This window comes from Oncorhynchus nerka, linkage group LG5 (assembly GCF_034236695.1).
Source record: "Oncorhynchus nerka isolate Pitt River linkage group LG5, Oner_Uvic_2.0, whole genome shotgun sequence".
Lineage (NCBI taxonomy): Eukaryota > Metazoa > Chordata > Actinopteri > Salmoniformes > Salmonidae > Oncorhynchus > Oncorhynchus nerka.
The window spans coordinates 27,627,338-27,642,507 of NC_088400.1; the positions used below are offsets into that span (position 1 = coordinate 27,627,338).

The 15,170-nt window shown below is 44.8% G+C and overlaps 1 pseudogene; it reads left to right on the forward strand.

Moving 5' to 3' along the window:
- Positions 1-15,170, forward strand: part of LOC135571681 (F-box only protein 38-like) — a 51,143-nt pseudogene that overhangs the window by 23,399 nt on the left and 12,574 nt on the right.

The following is a 15,170-nucleotide window of genomic DNA, read 5'->3' on the forward strand; positions in this document are numbered from 1 at the left end:
GTGACTCCCTCCACCCTCCTCTTCCAAAGCCAAGCCAGTCTGGGTGACTCCCTCCACCCTCCTCTTGCCAAGCCAAGCCAGTCTGGGTGACTCCCTCCACCCTCCTCTTGCCAAGCCAGCCTGGGTGACTCCCTCCACCCTCCTCCTGCCAAGCCAGCCTGGGTGACTCCCTCCACCCTCCTCTTGCCAAGCCAGCCTGGGTGACTCCCTCCACCCTCCTCTTGCCAAGCCAGCCTGGGTGACTCCCTCCACCCTCCTCCTGCCAAGCCAGCCTGGGTGACTCCCTCCACCCTCCTCCTGCCAAGCCAGCCTGGGTGACTCCCTCCACCCTCCTCTTGCCAAGCCAGCCTGGGTGACTCCCTCCACCCTCCTCTTCCCAAGCCAGCCTGGGTGACTCCCTCCACCCTCCTCTTCCCAAGCCAGCCTGGGTGACTCCCTCCACCCTCCTCTTCCAAAGCCAAGCCAGTCTGGGTGACTCCCTCCACCCTCCTCTTCCAAAGCCAAGATAGTAATGCTTGTGGATTTAATCTAAATACGCTAATCACTGCAGAAAAAATCCTGTACAGATACGCTGTATTTAATGGATCTTAAATTTGTTTTATATGTTTATATAAAAACAACTTTCACATAATAAAAAGGGAGACCTGAATCAAGTGGAGCACCACTGTGTGTCATGAGTTGTCTGTTAGTGATTTAAATGTGAATTCTCTTTTTATTGAAACTGACCAGTTCACAGTGAGCTCTATAGTCTTTATACTGAAATGTGTGTCCCAAATGTCACCCTATTCCCTATATAGTGCTCTACTTTTTAATAGAGGCCTATGGACCCTGGTCAAGAGTAGTGCACTGTATCGGCTCTAGAAAGCACCTGTGCATTATTCTAATCAAAATCCATCGATTTAAGCTAGAGATATCTGATTGTCAGCCTTCCTCATCGTCGGCTGTTTAGAGACCAGGAGACATCCCGAAAATCACTCTTCTCACGCATGTCTTTCGCGTCTGAAAGGTTTGGCCTATAAACTAATATCACCACTCTATGGAAAGGTGAGACTCAAACACGATGGTGTTCTCTTTCGTTTTTGTAGCGGGTCGCCAAACGAGCTTTGGGAACTCCTTCCCCTTCACGTGATTGTAAATATCTTCGATATTAAGCATATCTGTCACGCCACACCCTTACTGTACCCATGTGACCTGTCTCTAAAAATGGCTGTGTGGCATGACATACTGTCTATTACGTCACTCGCGTTTGTTTTACATTACGAGTTTGCTATTAATCACCTTCAGATTACTTTTATACAATTCTTCAACTAGCTAACTTGATTGCTTTTTGTCGGGCATGTCCATCCTTGTGTTAGCTCGCTAGTTCTTTGCAATCTGATGATGATGATGCTATGCACCACAGCTACCCGCGGTGACGGTTGACCAGAAAAGATCCATGTCTGAAATCTTTGAGAGGGTAAACAAAAACCTCAATGTGGAGCATGCACCTACTGCCTTGGCGTCCACATCCAAGTTTGGATTAATACAGTTCTTCAAAGACTGAGACGTCCATCCTGTTGTTCAAATACTTTGTGAGTGAGCTCCAATGCACGTGGAGCACGCCAAATGACCGAACCCCTGCCATGCCAAACATACACACTCGCTTAGCTACAGTTCCTGGTGCAGATGAGAATGATTTTGTCCATTTCTCCCGTGTGGACAAGTCATTTGCTTTGCTTGTTCTGCCTGCTTCTCACAGTTAAGGCCAAGAGCTGCCTAACAAACGATGCAGGACATCTGATCGCTTCCTACCCAGGACGCACGACAGCACTGCTTCAGCTGCTAGGCTTAGATATTCAGCAGCGATACCGGACTTCTATCAGAAGGAGCTGCGGGACCGCCTCTCTGCAAACTAGGATGCTGAGACCATGAACGAACAAACTGTATACAGTTACAGACCTACTCATCCAATTCCTTCAGGGCAATGATCACGTTTGGCAATACTGTGTGTAGCACGGTGCCACCTATGGTTACCACAGTCCAAGCTCCCTGACAAAGAAGGTTCCACTCCTAGGTGTACCCATATCACCAGGCCAGACATTTGGCCCAGCAGCGCCCTACCTCCAAGTGTCTTAAGGAGGACAGGGAAGCACAGATGGAGGTTCGGCGCCTCATCCCAAAGCCTGGAATGCTTCAGCAGCAAACCGTTAATCCCATCGCAGGGCCCCAACTGGGATGCCAAGAAACCAGGCCCAGACTCACACTGCACCTGCTGTGGAGGAACAGACCCTCTCAGCCATACCGAAGAGGTGGAGCGCAGAAGCGACACCATATGCAGGCCGCATCCCCTCTGCACCATAGAACGCAGAGCCTGGACCAAGACTCAACATCGTTTCCTCTGGAGAAAGTCAACGGCCAACAAATGGGTGTTTTGTGCATCTCTAACGCAAGGTTGCGCAGTACAATTTGTCAGCAACCCCCACGCTTCAGGAGTGCCTTTAAAAACAAAAGCAAATACTCTGCTCAGAAATCTCCTTGTTCCTGGAAAAGCATGTAGTCAGAGGTAGAACGCAACAAAACAGCAGGTTCCAATCAATCTATTTTATTGCGCCAAAAAAGGGGCGGAGGCCTCCGTCCGATCCTGGACCTAATATGCCTGAATCGTCATCTTTCAGCACTTCAAAATGCTGCCAATCAAAACTATCCTTCAGCCAATAAAACCAGGTGATTGGTTCACCACAGTGGCATACTTACATATCCCCATCACACACAAAATACCTGATTTGCTGTTGAAAAACATGTTTTTCAGTTTCCTGTTCTACCCTTATGCCTTTTGCTCACCCCTCGCACTTTCATAAAGTGCATGATCGACACTATCCAGAAAGAGTGGTAATCTTTAACAAATTGTCTTTTAAACATTCAAACTGAGAAAACGGGTGATGGCGTTAGAGAGTCAGAAGCTCCTAGCTCCACATGTGGTTAATACAGCACTGGTACAACAGACACAATCTATGTCCCAGAAAGGACCAACACAAAAAGCTGGACATTTCAATGACTTGCTGGAAAGCAATACAATGGTGGTGCCTAGCACTTAAATTCCCAGTGGAGTTCTCCTAGGTGCAGTTTGCAACCGGGTGACTTTCATCACAGACACTTCTGTACAGGGATGGGAAGTCTTGAAGCATTCAGGGCTCCATGGTGTATGGTCGGCACCATGAACAACATGTCAATGTACTGGAGTTCACCTTGGACTCCGGCACTTCCTCCCAGTACTGATACGGACAGACAACAGAACCATAGATGCACACATCAACCGCCAGGGCAGACAATATCTCCTAGATTTAGGACAGATACTTCAAAACCTTATTTCTTATGATACATTTTTTAACTTTGTTTTGCTATTTATGAATGTGTTATTCAAGGTGTTTATTTGGGCTTTAGCAGTTAAGACCAAATTCAATATATATATTTTTATACTTACAGGGATCCTAAAATTCACAAGCCACAAACATTCTTTGACTCGATTATGGATACTCTTACTGACAGTTGTGGCTGCTTTGTGTGATGTATTGTTGTCTCTACCTTCTTGCCCTTTGTGCTGTTGTCTGTGCCCAATAATAATAATATAATGTTTGTACCATGTTGTGCTGCTTCCATGCTGTGTTGTCGTGTGTTGCTGCCATGCTATGTTGTTGTCTTAGATCTCTCTTTATGTAGTCTTGTCTCTCTTGTCGTGATGTGTTTTTTTGTCCTATATTTCTATTTCATTTATTGGTATTTTTAATCCCAGCCCCCCTCCTCCCTGCAGGAGGCCTTTTGCCTTTTTGTATGCCGTCATTGTAAATAAGTTAATAACTGACTTGACTATTAAATTAAACACTTATCCATATATTAGCTTAGTAGAACCCCTTAAAAGACCTGGAGACGAGGAGATGAGACTGCCAGCTTTCAAATTAGCCAGTGTACTATGTAATGCTGCCCTGCGTCTGGAGAATCCATTTCCTTGCTGGAGTTTAAGTGGACTCACAAGACAAGTACTGTAATATAGGTTGTGTGTCTGGTCTGGAGTAAGTCATTGTCACACTGTTTATACATTCTGACACATAATAGGTGTGTAATGTCCCCTTCTACTAAGTCTAAGCAGGAAGAGGAGAAGATTTGTGGAGATAGCATGTTGGACCTGCAGTATGTCTGTGTGACAGAGTTTGGCTAATCCCAGTAAGGGCTAGAATTAGTTTATCTTTCAACTTCAGAAAAAGGTTTAAGAATTTTTAACATCAAAATAATATGCCACTTAATATGTAATATCTAAGTATTGATGTGTTAGGTAATGTTGTGTATTAAGTCTGGTACGGCAAAATGTTTAACAAAACACCCTACTATTTAATTGTGCTAAAACTGCATATTAGAGGAGAGGGGAGGGGTGAACCTACAGATGAATTAAAGCACAGATTATCCATTATATTGACCAGATACTCAAGTGGCCACTCTAACAATGAAAATAAGTCTTCAAAAATGGAAGGTAGATTGGAGAATGCTAGATCTGGTGGGACCGAGAGGGCAGATATCCGTGTGACCAACGGTTGCCACTGGTTACCACAGCCACAAAGTCAGTTCGGAAGAATTCATGAAAACTAAAATGTGCTTTTTGGTTTTACTTTAAGGTTAAGATTAGGCTTAAGGTTACCAGTGTGGGTAGGGTTAGGTTTAAAATCACATTTTAAGAAGATGAATTGTAGAAATAAGCAGGGTGTTTGACTTTGTGGCTGTGGTAACTAGTGTCGATCAGGCACAAGTCAGAGAAAGTGTTTTTTTTCTCAAAATTGCTCAAAATCGTCATATCAGTACACAACCTAAGCATTACGAAACTTCTATACGATCAAATAAGCCACATGTAGCACATATGCCCTAACATTTTTTGTTAACCAAATTTGACACTCATTGATGTCCATACAAAAACTAGAAAACGCCCCCCTGCTGGAGAAGACAGATTTTTGGGGCCCAGTTATCCCTCTTGCTTTGCCTCTTCCACTTTGATTAAAAGGAAAATCTGTCCCTGAGCAGGATCTGGTGCCTATGCCCACCCTCCTAATTACCAAGCCTCACAGCCTGACTCTTTCCTGTTGATGTTTCCAAAGCTGCCTGTGTCTGTGGAAAACTACATTCCCCACACACATGATTTGAATATTTACGTCCCAAAATGGCACCCTATTCCCCATAAGTAGTGCACTATGTAGGGAATAGGGTACCATTTCGGATGCAAAAACATCTGGCAAGATCCTCCTCCTTCTCAACCCTAGGCTGTTATTGTTATCTATGTTAGCGTGCTCAGCCCCAACATCCATATCTTGATTTCCACCAGAACAAATCTGTGTTTTATAATTGACCACAGTTGTGTAATGACTCCTAACTGTGTTCATGACGCATAAACATAATTTCCTATAGTTGGTACTTTGCAGACGTCTATAGACGGAGCGGAGTGTAGGACGCTAGATCTTTTCAGTCTTTTCAATCAATATGACCAAAACAGGCAAGCTATGTTGGAGCCAGGCAAGGCTATATTTCATTTGAATGGCTAACAGGCTCACTATCTGTGTGATGTAGATTGTTGAAAGAGGGGGGATTCAGTGTGGTGACTCAAACCAGTAACGGTTCCAGCCTCTGTGACTGTCGTTTTATAGCTGAGACCCGTAGTTTCGCTTCTGAATCCCAGTCCAGCTAATTAAACTGTTTTGTGCTCCCTGTTTGTTAGTTAGTAAAAACAATCTTCTCTCCCCAGATTGTTTCGCTGTAATTGATCTGACTGGCTGCAAGAAAATCAAGCTAACTGTAATGAAATGATCTAATTATCTCTTTTTCTTATATCTTTGGAACACACCGGTGGTTGTGCAATACAGCAGGCCGCTGAAGTGCTCGGCTGGCAAGAGAGCTAACGAACGAGGGCAGCCAGTGCTGATTCTGAAAGCCACTTCCTTATATAGCCCTGTCATCTATTTGTCCCAGCAGCAATGGGAAGACTCAAGACTCCTAAATTGAGGGATCCGTTCGGTTCCATAAATGGCTGCTAAGTTCACGACTCCACCCTTCACCCCCATCCATTTACCTTCCTATCCCTCTATTTGTCTCCCTCATACATCCAGAGTTCTGACTGTAGCCAAATAGGATATGTGCTCCTCTCCTCTCCTCCTGCTACAGTTTATCCTGCTGCCAGGCTGTATGGTTTCTGTCATCCCTCTCCCGGTCAGTCAGGCAGGGAGTCAGGCTGGCAGGCACAGAGGCAGATAGGCTGGCAGGCAGGAGGGAGGGAGAGAGGTAAGCAGGTCCCCCAGGCATGCAGCCAGGGTGGCAGGAGGGAGGCAGGCAGGCAGGTCCACCAGGCAGGCAGGCAGACAGGTCCCCCAGGTAGGTCGGCAGGTCCCCCAGGCAAGTCCCCCAGGTAGGCAGGCAGGCCTCCCAAGTAGGCAGGCACCGCAGTCAGGGAGGCTAGGAGGCAGGTAAGTCCCCCAAGCAGGCAGGTTGGCAGGTCCCCCAGGCAGGCAGGCAGGCACCCCAGTCATGCAGTCAGGGAGGCCTCCCTGCCTCTCTACCTCCCTGCCTATCTGCCTCCGTGCCTGCCAGCCTGACTCCTTGCCTGCCTGACCGGGAAAGGGATGACAGAAGCCAAGCCAGTAGGCAGGTCCCCCAGGCTGGCAGGTAGGTCTCCCAAGCTGGTAGGGAGGGAGGCAGGCAGGGAGGCAAGCAGGCAGGGAGGAAGATGGAGTGAGGGAGGAGTTGGTCCCCCCATTCCTTCTATAACAGCCTCCACTCTTCTGGGAAGGCTTTCCAATAGATGTTGGAACATTGCTGCGGAGCATTAGTGAGGTCGAGCACTGACGTTAGGCCTGGCTCGCAGTCAGCATTCCAATTCATCCCAAAGGTGTTCGATGGGGTTGAGGTCAGGGCTCTGTGCAGGCCAGTCATGTTCTTTCACACAAAAATATTTCCCTTCGCTGGAACTAAGGAGCCTAGCCTGAACCATGAAAAACAGCCCCAGACCGTTATTTCTCCTCCACCTAACTTTACAGTTGGCACTATACATTTGGGCAGGTAGACTTCTCCTGGCATCCGCCAAACCCAGATTCCCCCGCCGGACTGCCAGACGGTGAAGCATGATTCATCACTCCAGAGAACGCATTTCCACTGCTCCAGAGTCCAATGGTGGCGAGCTTTACACCAGTCCAACTGACGCTTGGCATTATGCATGGTGATCTAAAGCTTGTGTGTGGCTGCTCTGCCACTGAAACCCATTTCATGAAGCTCCCTGACGAACAGTTATTGTGTTGATGTTGCTTCGAGGCAGTTTGGAACTTGGTAGTGAGTGTTGCAACTGAGGGCAAAAGATTTTTACAATCTACGGGCTTCAACACTCGGCAGTCCCGTTCTGTGAGCTTATGTGGCCTACCACTTCGTGGCTTAGCCGTTGTTGCTCCTAGATGTTTCCACTTCACAATAACACCAGTTGACCGGGGCAGCTCTAGCAGGGCAGAAATTTGACAAACTGACTTGTTGAAAGAGCATCCTATGACGGTCCACATTAAAAGTTACTGAGCTCTTCCGTGAGGCCATTCTACTGCCAGTGTTTGTCTATGGAGATTGTATAGCTGTGTGCTCAATTTTATATACCTGTCAGCAACGGTTATGGCTAAAATGAACAAACCCACTATTTGAAGGTGTGGCCACATAGTTTTGTATGTATATAGTGTATGTCTTTGAGAGCAGAGACACATCTGCCTCTTGTCAACCTATACTGTGCTATATAATAGTAAAGGAAAGGGGATACAACTGAAAGCATTCAACTGAAATGTGTCTTCTGCATTTAAGTTTCTTTCTCCCATTGCCCACATTGTTTAGCGTCAGTCCCTCCAATAACAACAGACTGCTATTGCTTCTAGATGGGGTTGGTTGGTGACATCCATTGAGACAGTGAATGTGGGACTTAGTGGGAATTCCCATTGGTTTGTGTGTGTTTTACGCATTTGTGTTGCATGTGGCAACAACTCTAGACCCAGGGGTATTACATAATGCTAAAGGCATTCAAGTCATTAACAACTCTAGACCTAGACGAATAGATAAGTCCCTATTAATGACCTAGAATCCCACTGCCACCAAATATCTCTCCAGGGAGTTCAAATGAAAGAAAACTGAGAAACATACTATTTGTTGTGTCTTGTCTTGTGCCTCTGCACCCTATCCTAGACTATCAGACTCCAATCTAGACACATAACTGAGTGCTGCAAGATAGCAGTTTGAGAGATAGAAACTGGCAACTCACCACAAATCTGAGTTTAGAGGTGGTGGATGGACAACGGGGTCAAAAGACAGAGATTTTGCACATGTTTTGATAGGTGAATGTTTGTGTACACTGCTGCTTGTATTTATCTCTGTATATTTATGCTGCCATAGAATCATTCCTCATCCAATCTAAACAAGATGTATAATGTGAAGCCACAGTCTGAGTAAAGTTGATAATGTATCACCCCTTTGGTTTCTATAACAATTCATTTTCCATGGTGGGTCTCTATTTCAACAATGTTCTCTTAACATATCCATCAATTCTTGGTTCTTCGCTCAGTTCAGAGAAAGAACAAAAAAAGAACACAGGAGCACACATTTGGGGCTCTGGAGGAAGATGGATGCATAAAATATATTTGAACATAAAAGTCATGTCTATTCTTGGGTAAAATCACTACGCTATAGAGCAAGACACAATATATACAACTACTTAGGAGGAAGCCCATAAGTCATGGGTCCTCTCCATATGAGGGAAAAAGTGTACACACATGAAGCCTGCAATTTACAAGAAGAAAAAAGGGCCCTATCGGCTGGGCTATTAGGGTTGGGAGCTGCCAAGCCATGAGGCACTGGTTGGCTGCAGTCTTTAATAGCCCTCGTTTCTCCAGATGTAAACAGAGGAGCTTCTCCTAACATTGCCTTTTTAAGGCCTCTCCGGGAGGGAGGGAACAGGGCTGGGGGTGACCCTAGATTTCTGCACAACCCTAATGAAGGTTCTGCCCCGCCCAGCCATGGTGCAAACCCTTCAATGCCTTCCCCTCTCTGTCTGAATGTAGTCTTTTCCAGCCAGGCAGTACCTCAGGAAGCAACAGCAGCATCTAGGCTTTGAGAGTCTGGAGGATGAGGGGTACGGGTCAAGGGGTGAGGGGTGGCTGACACAGAATGAATGACATTTCACAGACATGGCAGGGCGCTCCCCCCACCCCCAGGAGATCCCAGTCCATTCTGTGTGTTGGATCCCCACAGCTGTAGGCGTACAGTATGAGCCACAAGGTTATGGCTTTGTGTCCCGTTTTTTTAAAAATGCGTATAATCTTTTGTATAATTTCAGCCAGTAGTTTTGAAAGTGGTGCTCACGAGACACAGTTATTCTAATTCATACTATATGTTACAAACATGTTATGCTTAAGATCCTGGAGTGCATTTTTAATGAATGAATACTCTGATGAATCTTCTTAGCTGACTCGGCTTGGTGAGCAGAATGTCTGATCACCACAATGTATGATAGTGTTAAAGACATACAGTGCCTTCAAAGTATTCATACCCCTTGACTTATTCCACATGTTGTGAGGAGAAAATAAATGAAAATGGATTAAAAAAATTATACCCAATAATGATGAAGTGAAAACATGTTTTTAGAAATGTTTGCTAATTTATTGAAGATGAAATACAGAAATATCTAATTTACTTAAACGTTGGTGATCATTGCTAGACAACCATTTTCAGGTCTTGCCATAGATTTTCAAGTAGATTTAAGTCAGAACTGTAATTCGGCCACTCAGGAACATTCACTGTCTTGGTTAGCAACTTCAGTGTAGATTTGGCCTTGTGTTTTAGGTTATTGTCCTGCTGAAAGGTGAATTAATCTCCCAGTGACTGGTGGAAAGCAGACTGAACCAGGTTTTCCTCTAGGATTTTGCCTGTGCTTAGCTCCATTCCGTTTCTTTTTTATCCTGAAAGCCTCCCCAGTCCTTAAAGATATAAGCATACCCATAACATGATGCAGCCACCAACATACTTGAAAATATGGAGAATGGTACTCAGTAGTGTGTTGTATTGGATTTGCCCCAAACATAAGACTTTGTATTCAGGCCAAAAAGTTAATTGGTTTGCAACATGTTTTGCAGCATTAATTTAGTGCCTTGTTGCAAACATTATGTATTTTCGGGAATATTTTTATTCTGTAAAGGCTTTCTTCTTTTCACTTTGTCAATTAAGTTAGTTTTGTGGAGTAACAACAATGTTGTTGATGCATCCTCAGGAGAAAACTATCACAGCCATTAAACTCTATAACTGTTTTAAAGTCCTCATTGGCCTCATGGTGAAATAACTGAGCAATTTCCTTCCTCTCCGGCAACTGAGTTAGGAAGGACGGCTGTATCTTTGTAGTGACTGGGTGTATTGATTGATACACCATCCAAAGTGTGATTTAATACATTTCACAAAGGGATATTCGATGCCTGTGTTTTATTTTATTTTAACCCATCTTTAAAAAAATAATAATAATAATTACATTTTACCTTTATTTAACCAGGCAAGTCAGTTAAGAACACATTCTTATTTTCAATGACGGCCTGGGGACAGTGGGTTAACTGCCTGTTCAGGGGCAGAACGACAGATTTGTACCTTGTCAGCTCGGGGGTTTGAACTCGCAACCTTCTGGTTACTAGTCCAACGCTCTAACCACTAGGCTACGCTACCTATAGGTGCCCTTCTTTGTGAGGCATTGGAAAACCTACCTGGTCTTTGGTTGAATCTGTATTTAAAATGCACTGCTCGGCTGAGGGACCTTACAGATAATTGTTTGTGTGGGGTACAGAGATGAGGTAGTCATTCAAAGATGAGGTAGTCCATGTAACTTATTGTGACTTGTTCAGCTGATTTTTACTCCTGGACTTATTTAGGCTTACCATAACGAAGGGGTTAAAAAATGTCACTTTGACATTATGGGATATTGTGTGTAGGCCACTGACAAACAAATCTCAATTGAATCCATTTTAAATTCAACATGTGAAAAAGTCGAGGGGTGTGAATACTTTCTGAAGGCAGTGTATCTAAATGTTCCTGAGGGCTAACGTCTGTGGTGAGGGCTAACGTCTGTGGTGAGGGCTAACGTCTGTGGTGAGGGCTAACGTCTGTGGTGAGGGCTAACGTCTGGGCTGAGGGCTAACGTCTGTGGTGAGGGCTAACGTTTGTGGTGAGGGCTAACGTCTGTGGTGAGGGCTAACGTCTGTGGTGAGGGCTAACGTCTGGGCTGAGGGCTAACGTCTGGGCTGAGGGCTAACGTCTGTGGTGAGGGCTAACGTCTGTGGTGAGGGCTAACGTCTGGGCTGAGGGCTAACGTCTGGGCTGAGGGCTAACGTCTGTGGTGAGGGCTAACGTCTGTGGTGAGGGCTAACGTCTGTGGTGAGGGCTAACGTCTGTGGTGAGGGCTAACGTCTGGGCTGAGGGCTAACGTCACCAGTAGTTTCCTAACTTGCTCCTCACCACGGTCTCCCCTGCAAACTGTGACAGCAGTTGGAAGATGATTGCCAGTCTTCTCATGTTGGATTGGCACCAGCTGCTTTGGCATGTTTCTCTCTCTCGGCCACAGGATATGTAGCCAATTACCTTGATGAGCTGATCTGTTGGCCCGTCACACTTCCTGTTGCTCTCCCTCCCATAGTGCTCTGACTCCTTCCCACCATCATTTGACATGAGCCAGACCTAGCTGTGTTTTTCAGTGCATGTGGTTGGCTCTCATAAAATGTATTCATCGAACACTTCCATGCTCTAGTGAGCTCTCTTTACAGTCACCCTGATGGTTAGCTATGAAAAATTCACTACCTCCATCCCCATTATTCTCCCTCCTTTCTAAAAGCAAACAAACTTATTTTCCCTCTGTTCTCTGGTATTCCCTCCTCTTTTTCCCCCTGACCTTTCAATATATGATTCCCAGCTTACATTCAGCGAATGCTATCCCATATGGGGCAGTCAGCCTTTTTGAAAGGAAGATAATTATTCCAAATAGCTGTGTCTGAGCGCTGTACTCATGTTCCCAGACCTGACTCGACCAGGCTAGAGCAGGCAGGAATGGCAAGGATCCCTCTCTCCTCCTTAATGGTTTCCACATGGAACTCTGGAGTGGGCGGCCAAGCCTACAGTACAGGCAGAAAACTCCAAATTTAGAAGAAATATGAAAATTGTCAAATGCGGCTTCCTTTGCAAGGGAGACAAGCCCCCCCTCCACCTTGCCCCCTCCCTCCCCCGTAGATCTCCTTCTCAGACATTGCAGGTCATAGGCTGAGGTTACGGGGCCCTCACGCTAGCAAATCACAGAGCTCTGGGGGCTTTCCCTCATAGGTGCCTGCCCCTCGCCTCATATAAGGTCAAAGAAAAGTCTGTGCTCCCCAAGCCTTGTACCGGGAACCCCCTTCAACCAGTTGGGCTCACACATCGGCCATGGTAGCAGTGTTGGGAAGCTCCCCAACACCTCCCACTTCCACCTCCCACCCCCACCCAGGCCTCACCACTCAGCGTCAGTCACCGGGCCAAGTCTAGGACAGACAGCAACACAGGAGCCACCAAGGACCAGGGCCACAGGCAAAAGACAGCAGCACAAAGGTAAGTCTGCCTCTGCTACACAGCCTTACATACACCCCCCCCTACGTACCGTATTTATTTGGAGAGTGAAGCTAAAACTTTATATTTGGCTCTATACTCCAGCATTCTAGACTGGAGATGAATTGTTTTGTATGAGGAGAAAGTACAGAATGTCACCTTTTTATTTGAGAGTATTTTCATACATATCTATTATACCGTTTAGAAATTAAAGCACTTTGTATCTAATCCCCCCATTTGAATGTGTCTTAAGTATTTGGTTAAATTAATTTACAGTATATTAAAGTAGTCAAATGTTTAGTATTTGGTCCCATATTCCTAGCACACAATTACTAGATAAAGCTTGTGACTTTACACACTTGTTGGATGCATTCGCAGTTTGTATTAGATGTATTTTGGGTTATGTTGTGCTCAATATAAATGAATGGTAAATAATGTATTGTGTCATTTTGGAGTAACTTTTATTGTAAATAAGAATAGAATGTTTCTGAACACACAAAGAGCATGCACCTCAAAGCATGCAAACCTCTCACCATTACAAATAACAGGAGAGGTTAGCATTTTGGGGGGGTATGATCATTGTTCCTCTATAACTTTCTCACTAAGCATTATTCACAATTCATTAATATAAGTGAATTTGTCCAAATACTTATGAAAAAACATATTAAAATGGGGGATTACATACATAAAGTGCTTTCATTTCTAAAACACATACTGTATGAAAAAAACCTCAAATAACAAAATATTGTATGGTCAAGGCGCGTCTGTGGTCGCGCCACGATGACATGTCTGTTGTGTCAGTGTGTCATGATGACAGAAAGCAGGTTAAACTGACACTGAGCTGATGAACGAGATGATGACTCTCACTGGGACACAGAATCAGTGTCACTCCAGTGTTACTCTTCGTACTGGTTGGTTTCAACCTTAAGGCTGCTGCCATTGTCAGCAAGACAATGGTTTACTGAGTTAGTGCGGGCGGGAGTGCATTAGGTTGTAATCCTGTCAGGTTGGAGGTATAACTGAAGTTGTAATCCTGTCAGGTTGGAGGTATAACTGAAGTTGTAATCCTGTCAGGTTGGAGGTATAACTGAAGTTGTAATCCTGTCAGGTTGGAGGTATAACTGAAGTTGTAATCATGTCAGGGTGGAGGTATAACTGAAGTTGTAATCATGTCAGGGTGGAGGTATAACTGAAGTTGTAATCCTGTCAGGGTGGAGGTATAACTGAAGTTGTAATCCTGTCAGGGTGGAGGTATAACTGAAGTTGTATTCCTGTCAGGTTGGAGGTATAACTGAAGTTGTAATCCTGTCAGGGTGGAGGTATAACTAAAGTTGTAATCCTGTCAGGGTGGAGGTATAACTGAAGTTGTAATCATGTCAGGGTGGAGGTATAACTGAAGTTGTATTCCTGTCAGGTTGGAGGTATAACTGAAGTTGTAATCCTGTCAGGGTGGAGGTATAACTGAAGTTGTATTCCTGTCAGGTTGGAGGTATAACTGAAGCTGTAATCCTGTCAGGGTGGAGGTATAACTGAAGTTGTAATCCTGTCAGGATGGAGGTATAACTGAAGTTGTAATCCTGTCAGGATGGAGGTATAACTGAAGCTGTAATCCTGTCAGGGTGGAGCTATAACTGAAGTTGTAATCATGTCAGGGTGGAGGTATAACTGAAGCTGTAATCATGTCAGGGTGGAGCTATAACTGAAGTTGTAATCATGTCAGGGTGGAGCTATAACTGAAGTTGTAATCATGTCAGGGTGGAGGTATAACTGAAGTTGTAATCCTGTCAGGATGGAGGTATAACTGAAGTTGTAATCATGTCAGGGTGGAGTTATAACTGAAGTTGTAATCATGTCAGGTTGGAGGTATAACTGAAGTTGTAATCATGTCAGGGTGGAGCTATAACTGAAGTTGTAATCATGTCAGGGTGGAGGTATAACTGAAGTTGTAATCATGTCAGGATGGAGGTATAACTGAAGTTGTAATCCTGTCAGGATGGAGGTATAACTGAAGTTGTAATCATGTCAGGATGGAGGTATAACTGAAGTTGTAATCCTGTCAGGGTGGAGGTATAACTGAAGTTGTAATCCTGTCAGGGTGGAGGTATAACTGAAGTTGTAATCATGTCAGGATGGAGGTATAACTGAAGTTGTAATCCTGTCAGGATGGAGGTATAACTGAAGTTGTAATCATGTCAGGATGGAGGTATAACTGAAGTTGTAATCCTGTCAGGGTGGAGGTATAACTGAAGTTGTAATCCTGTCAGGGTGGAGGTATAACTGAAGTTGTAATCATGTCAGGATGGAGGTATAACTGAAGTTGTAATCATGTCAGGATGGAGGTATAACTGAAGTTGTAATCATGTCAGGATGGAGGTATAACTGAAGTTGTAATCCTGTCAGGGTGGAGCTATAACTGAAGTTGTAATCATGTCAGGGTGGAAGTATAACTGAGGTTGTAATCCTGTCAGGTTGGAGGTATAACTGAAGTTGTAATCCTGTCAGGGTGGAGGTATAACTGAAGTTGTAATCCTGTCAGGGTG